Source organism: Chionomys nivalis, chromosome 23, assembly GCF_950005125.1.
Source record: "Chionomys nivalis chromosome 23, mChiNiv1.1, whole genome shotgun sequence".
Taxonomy (NCBI): Eukaryota; Metazoa; Chordata; class Mammalia; order Rodentia; family Cricetidae; genus Chionomys; species Chionomys nivalis.
Window position 1 is genome coordinate 38,026,447 of NC_080108.1, and position 8,242 is coordinate 38,034,688.

The 8,242-nt window shown below is 41.8% G+C and overlaps 1 pseudogene; it reads left to right on the plus strand.

The window, feature by feature from the left end:
• The first annotated feature begins 497 nt into the window (after positions 1 to 497).
• LOC130865116 (mas-related G-protein coupled receptor member B4-like) lies at positions 498 to 7,488 on the plus strand (annotated as a pseudogene).
• The last annotated feature ends 754 nt before the right edge of the window (positions 7,489 to 8,242 follow it).

Genomic DNA, 8,242 nt, shown 5'->3' on the forward strand with positions numbered 1-8,242 from the left:
CCTTGCTTAGCAATCATCTCAGAACCACATCCATCTCTAGGCTGTGCACCTAAGTGTGTCCTGCAGCTTAACTAAGCTGAGTTGGGTCTTTACCACAATGTCCTGCCCATGAGCAACATCAATGATTTGTCCACACATGAGTAATTGGAAATAATTTGTCAACTCAGGGCTGTTGACAAAAAGAGTTAGGATTATTGAGAATTTCTTTATCACTAGGCTATATGGTTTTTAAATAAGGGATATAAAGAGAATTTTTACCCTTCAAAATTTAAATTTGAATGTTTTTCTTTCTCTTTTTATATTAAAAATTTTTTAATATAATCTTTTCTCATTTTACATAGCAGAATGTGTCACTTTGGTCTGTATGACCCCAGATGTGGCATGGCCCTTAAGTACCAACGTGGTCTCAGGTGACCGATCAGACCCCAGTATTCACACAGACCTTGGTTACAACAGGAGCCACAGACATTGACCAAGACCCAGGTTGCTGTAGGGCCATGGACCCAGACAAGGCCCTCTGCAGGAACTCAGGCCTGGATGATACTATGGTACTGTATGGCAGCACAGTCCATTCAGATCAGCATGGCTATGTTGGTGGCACAGCTCCTAGACACCACATGGCCACGGGTAACATCCCAGATACTGGGCATCCCCATGGCCCTAAGGTGACATGGGCCATGTGAGGCTACACAGCCTCTGGCTGTGGTAGAACCATGGACCCAGACATGGCCCCTGGCAGCGGCCCTGGCCCACATTCCACCACGGCCCTGGTTGGCAGGAAAGCCCCCCACATCAGCCTACTGGTAACCACTTTAAACTCTTCCACAGTACATGAAACAATCTGCTCCTCCTCCTCTCCCATTTCTCCACCACATATGTGCTTGTCATAATGGGACCCACCAGGCTGGCCTGGGGCTTGCTTGCACCCACCTGAGCTAGACAGCATCAGATAAGCCATAGACGTCTTCCTGCAGTACAGGTCTTGAGGACCAAGGCTGTACTGGGTGGTTTGCACCTACCTGAGACAGACATTATCAGAATGACTATAGATTGTTGAACAGTTCATTGCAATTTCCTTTATGCTTACTAAGACTGCCTTATGACCTAAAATATGATATAGAAAAATATCTATGGGTTGCTGACAGAGATATGTATTCCATGGTTCTTGGGTGAAGTGTTATGTACTATGTCTTAGTTAGGGTTTTCTTTCTTTTTTAATTGTTTATTTATTTATTAAAGATTTCTGCCTTCTCCCCGCCACCACCTCCCATTTCCCTCCCCCTCCCCCATCAAGTCCCCCTCCCTCATCATCCCTAAGAGTAATCCGGGTTCCCTGCCCTGTGGGAAGTCCAAGGACCACCCACCTCCATCCAGGTCTAGTAAGGTGAGCATCCAAACTGCCTAGGCTCCCACAAAGCCAGTACGAGCAGTAGGATCAAAATCCCATTGCCATTGTTCTTGAGTTCTCAGTAGTCCTCACTGTCCATTATGTTCAGCAAGTCCGGTTTTATACCATGCTTTTTCAGACCCAGGCCAGCTGGCCTTGGTGAGTTCCTGATAGAACATCCCCATTGTCTCAGTGTGTGGGTGCACCCTTCACGGTCCTGAGTTCCTTGCTCGTGCTCTGTCTCCTGCTCTTGATTTGGACCTTGAGATTTCAGTCCGGTGCTCCAATGTGGGTCTTTGTCTCTGTCTCCTTTCATCGCCTAAATGTTTTTCTTTGGGTTCACCTTCTTAATTAGCTTCTCTTGGACCACGCATAATAGGATCAACGTCCCCTATTCATGGCTAGAAACCAAATATGAGTGAGTACATCCCATGTTCCTCTTTTTGGGTCTGGCTCACCTCACTCAGGATAGTGTTTTCTATTTCCATCCATTTGCCTGCAAAATTCAGGAAGTCATTGTTTTTTACTGCTGAGTAAAAAATATATATGTACATATTCCATATGTATATATATATGTATATATATGTATATATACATATATCCATATGTATATATATGTATATATTCCATACTTTCTTCATCCATTCTTCCATTGAAGGGCATCTAGGTTGTTTCCAGGTTCTGGCTATTACAAACAATGCTGCTATGAACATAGTTGAGCATATACTTTTGTTGTATGATAGGGCATTTCTTGGGTATATTCCCAAGAGTGATATTGCTGGGTCCAGGGGTAGGTGGATCCCGAAATTCCTGAGAAACCGCCACACTGTTTTCCAAAGTGGTTGCACAAGTTTGCATTCCCACCAGCAATGGATGAGTGTACCCCTTTCTCCACAACCTCTCCAGCAAAGGCTATCATTGGTGTTTTTTATTTTAGCCATTCTGACAGGTGTAAGATGGTATCTTAAAGTTGTCTTGATTTGCATTTCCCTAATCGCTAGGGAAGTTGAGCATGACCTTAAATGTCTTCTGGCCATTCGAACTTCTTCTGTTGAGAATTCTCTGTTCAGCTCAGTGCCCCATTTTTTAATTGGGTTGATTAGCCCTTTAAGGTCTACTTTCTTGAGTTCTCTATATATTTTGGAGATCAGACCTTTGTCTGTTGCGGGGTTGGTGACAGAGATATGTATTCCATGGTTCTCGGGTGAACTGTTATGTACTATGTCTTAGTTATGGTTTTATTGATGTGAAGAGACAACAACCATGGCAATTCTTATATAGGAAAACATTTAATTGGGGCTGGCTTACAGATTCAAAGGTTTAGTCCTTTATCATCATGACAGAAATCAAGGCAGCATGCAGGTAGACATAGCGCTAGAGAAGGAACTGAGAGTTCTACATCCGGGTCCACAAGCAGCAGGAAGAGACTGAGACACATTTTCTCCAACAAGACCACACCTACTCCAACAAGGTCACATCTCCTAATAGTGCCACTCCCTGTGAACCTACAGGGCCATTTTTATTCAAACCACCATACTCCACTTCCTGGTCCCATAGGTTTACATCCTTTTTTAAAGTTTCACAAATTCTGTTTTATATTTTTCTTTTTTGAACAATCTTTTATTGTACATATGAATCCCAGTTCCTCCAACCCCTGCTTCCCCCACTTTATCCCCACTCCACCCACCATTCACTCCTCAGAGAGGATAAAGCCTCCTATGGGGAGTCATCAAAGTCTGTCACATCACTTGAGGCAGGACTATGACCCTCACCCCTGTATCTAGACTGAGTAAGGTATCCCTCCATAGTGAACGGGCTCAAAAGTCAGTTTATGCGTTAGGAATAAATCCTGATCCCACTACCATTGGCCCCACAAACTGCCCCAGCCATACAACTGTCACCCACATTCAGAGGGCCTAGTTTGGTCCTATTCAGGATCCCCAGCTGTCAGTCCATAGTCAGTGAGCTCTCACTAGCTTGGATCAGCTGTTTCCATGGGTTTCTCCCCATCATGGTCTTGACCCTTTGCTCATATTATCACTGCTCCCTCTCTTCAATTGGACTCTGGGAGCTCAGCCCAGAGCTTAGCTGTAGATCTCTAAATCTGCTTCCATAAGTTATTGGATGAAGGTTCTATGATGACAATTAAGGTAGTCATCAATTTGATTACAGAAGGCCGGTTCATCCTCTCCACTATTGCTTAGAGTCTTAGTTGCTATCATATTTATGGATTCCTTGTGAAAGAAATTGAAGAAGATATCAGAAATTGGAAAGATCTCCCATGCTCTTGGATAAGAGGGATCAACATAGTAAAAATGGCAATCTTACTAAAAGCAATCTAGAGATTCAATGCAATTACCATCAAAATCCCAGCACTATTCTTCACAGACCTTAAAAGGACAATACCCAAGTTCATATGGAAAAAAAAAACTAGTGTAGTCAAAACAATAATGTACAATAAAGGAGCTTCCAGAGGCATCAAGCCCTAAACTAGAACGATAGTAACAAAAAGAGTTTTATATTGGCATAAAAACTGGCACATAGATCAAAGGAATCAGATTGAAGACACCAATAATAATCCACACACCTATAAACACCTGATTTTTTACAAAGAAGCTAAAATTATGTCATGTAAAAAAGAAAGAATCTTCAACAAATTATCTTTATCATAACATAAAGTACATTTAGTACAACTTCAGAAGTCCCCATAGCCTATAACAGTCTCAAACTTGTCTAAAGTGCAAAGTCTCTTCCAAGACTCATGAAAATCTTTTAACTAAAGTCGCGTAAAATCAAAATGAAAGTGAAGATTTCATACTTCCAACATAAAATGATACATGATATCAGTCTTTAATTTGTTTACATTTTTTAACACAGGACTTAGCTCCATTTCACTTCCTGGTGCCCTTTTCTTCTCAAATTGTACATTTTGCAGGTTTCCTTACTCAGCTTGCTTCTTTTCATTCTAGCTCTTCATAAGACTAAACTCTAATAACCACAGGACAGAGTTAATACAAGACTGTTTTGAGAGTTCCTCTGTCAATGCTATTAATCAAAAACTCTTCAATTTAGACTAAGGCATGTATTTTGGACAAGGGCAGAAATTAGTCATACTCTTTACTAAAATACCCCAAGAATAATTTCTAGGCCACATATTAACATTCTTCTTCTCTGAAACCTCTTGAGCCAGACCCCCACAGTTCAAGTCTCCCTCAGCACCACTGTCTTCCATTGACTAGATAACACTGGCTAGCAAAACCAGTCACAGTTAGAGCTGAAGCTGAAATGATCCCATTTTGCTTCCTGGTTCCATTTCATGAAGTTAAATGCCCATTGGTGAGCAATTGCACCCACTACTGTCATGCTACTATCATCAGCAAACCCGATTTTGGGGGGCTGGCTGCTTACCTAGTGCCAGTCTGCCTATTTTAAGCTGTTGATTGTAGGAGGAGAGAGCCACTTGTTGATCCCTGGCCACTAAGCTCTGAAATAATCACACATAAACTATATTAATTAAGTCACTGCTTGGCCCATTAGCTCTAGCTTCTCATTAGCTAACTCTTACATCTTAATTTAACCCATCTCCATTAATCTGTGCACCACCACAAGGTCGTGGCCTACCAGCAAAGTTTCAGAATGTATATCTCTGCCAGAGACTCCATGGCTTCTGTCTGACTCCACCTCCTTCCTTCCATCATTCAGTTTATTTTTCCCCACCTACCTAAGTTCTGTCCTATTACAGGCCCAAGGCAGCTTCTTTATTAACCAATGGTATTCACAGCACACAGAGGGGAATCCCAGATTAGTTGATGCCCCAAATGGTCCCCTAAATGAAAAATGTGTGTTTCTATGGGGTGATCAAGGCTTCAAGAAGGAACAGTACAATCTTGGTGAAGACAATCGGGTTTGCTGGGTGATTTTCTTCAAAGACCAAGTATGAGGTTAGCTTTTATGTCTTCTGTATGCTTTCCCTGATCCTGGATCTCTCTCTCAACACTCAGATGTTTTATCCTTCATGAAGGCCTTCTAAAAAAGAAGTTATCCAGAAGGATCCTGTGATACAAAGCTGTCTATGCAAACACTGTTCAGGCTAAGCTACTGCAAGCACAGGAACAGGCCTCTTTCTTCAGCCCTGGACAGTGTGGAAAAGAAAAGCTGTCTTTTCTTCAGATGTCTGTGTGACTTTAGGGGTGAGAAATAGAAGCCTATTAAGAATGTCTGTATGGAGGAGTGGAGTGGAAAGGAAGCTCTATGTAGATGCTATCTGCCCAGCTATGCTGCTCTCTTTTCCAGAGCATTTGTGTGCATGTATAGACCTCAAAACTCTTCTCGGGGGTTGGGACGCTATTCCCAAATAGAGGTGTTCTCTATTTTTTCTGCAGCACAGTCCACACTTTTCATGTCAGGGACCTGTGCCTTTGCATGAAATACAAGTAACGAACAGAACATTTACTTCAAATTTTCAACAACCCTTGAAACTGTGGTTCATTTGTTCATTTGTCATAGTTCTTAACTTTCCACTGTAACCCTATAGATAACAGGATAATGGTGACATAATTACAAACAGAGGAGTGCCTGATGTCCTTCAAGGCTTCTCTGCCTTCTAGTTTTCATATTGTAAAATGAAGGCTTAGCCCTTCTAGTATAAGAAGTGTGACTGCTCACACACAGATCTCCATATTTCATTACTCCATTTTTTATCATTTAATGGACCCCTTACAGAGACTGAGTGCAGCTATGGCTTGTACCAGGATCTTCCATATTCCTACACCTGAGAAGGAACCTCAGCCCTGGAACAGAAAGAAAGTTAGTTTTGAAATCCTGTCTCTTCCTAACACAGCATAAGGTGCTTAGCAACTGTACTGGTACCATGAACTACCCCAAAATCATTAGAGGCATTGGTCTGCAGATAGACTGAATAGTAAAAACTGAGTTTAAAAGAAGCTTCTAGAATTTGGGATTTTTGATAAATTGCTTCATCTCTGCAAGCCTGTTTCCCCTTCCTTATGAAACTGTGCCAGACACTCCCCCATAGCCAGGTGGTCTTGACAGAAAATATCGTGTGTTCATATCTCAATTTACTTTGCAGGAACGCTACTGGAATTTTCCCAAGCATGGATCCAATGACCCCAGCCTGGAGCACTGACAACACAACAATGAATGAAACTTACTTACCCTGCACTGCCTCCATGCCCATTATCCTGCATAGTCTTAAAGCTGGCATTGCCATTGTTGGGCTAGCAGGAAATGCCATAGTGCTATGGCTTCTGAGCTTCCACACACAAAGGAATGCCTTCTCTATCTATGTCCTCAACCTGGCTGGGACTGACTTCCTCTTCCTCAGCTTTCAGACTGTGTATTCCCTGGAACGTATCCTTCTTCATTTCTATGACATCTACTTTGATATTCCCATCTATCTCATAAATATATTCATCTTTGCTTACCTTGCAGGTATGTGTATTATTGCAGCCATCAGTGCTGAGCGCTCTCTGTCTGTTTTGTGGCCCATCTGGTATCACTGCCAACGACCAAGACACTTGTCAACTGTTGTGTGTGCCCTGCTCTGGGCCTTCTCTCTACTGTTGAGTCTCCTGTTAGGGCATGATTGCGGTTTGCTAGTTATTGGCTATTATAACGATTCTTTGTGTAGGAGTTATAATTTTATCACTACTGCATTTGTGATAGTATTATCTGTGGTTCTTTGTGGATCCAGCCTGACCCTGTTGTTCAGGATCTTCTGTGGCTCACGAAGAATTCCTGTGACCAGGTTGTGTGTGACCATTACCCTCACAGTGCTGGTCTTCTTATTCTTTGGTCTGCCCTTTGCTATCTATTGGTTCCTCTTAGATTGGATTGAGGAGTTGCACAAAGTTTTCCCTTGCCATATTAAAGAAATGACAACTTTTCTATCCTGCATTAACAGCTGTGCCAACCCCATCATTTACTTCCTTGTTGGCTCTGTTAGGCACCGCAGGTTCCAGAGGCAGACTCTGAAGGTACTACTGCAGAGAGCCATGCAGGACACTCCTGAGGAAGAAGGTGAAGAAAGGGGTTCTTCAAGAAATCCTGGAGAACAGGAAACAGTCTGGTGTAGTAGTTGAGTGAGTCCTTGATCACACACAGTTGTTTTGAGAATCAATATGGCCTATATTTAGATGAACCATTTTCACAACCTTGTTCAGTTGGTTGATAAAACAGCCATTTTGTAGAAATAGGGTGAAATGGGGCTTGTTAAACAGAAACTGACTACAGCATCCTAAAACTGCCTTATGTGGACTCACTGCATCTGTTAGTGATGTAATCTTTGTAACCAAATCACTTGAGGCCAGAACAGCTCCCATTGTAAACAAACCCTTCCCTCCAAAGAAGGCCCAAAGCAGTGCATGAAAGGTTGGGATTTCTTTGGTCATTGAACTTGATAAATATTAAATGAATATTTATATTCTATAGAAATGTCCCTTTTTTTCATGATTGTTTTCTAAATGTTAAGAGAAATTAATTGAAATTCCCACAATCCCAGTTTCCTTCATGAATATTGAAGCTTGATATGACTTAATTGTTTCCTTCCCTGGCAATTTGTATAGTATTTTCTGGAACCATGGAAGTCTTACCACAGGAAAGAAATTACATGTATACATGTAAATACATGCACAGACATATATGTAATCATGTATTTTGTATAATTTCAAGGAAATATAAAAATTACAAACCCTTAAGGCCTTAAAAAGCAACCTTCCTATTATTTGTCCCCATCCCTCCTCTTCCTTCTGTATTGACCTTTCATCCTCCACCCCAGTCAGATTCCCTCCCCATTTCTCCTTTTCCCACTTATATCATCTCTATCCTGCTATTCCC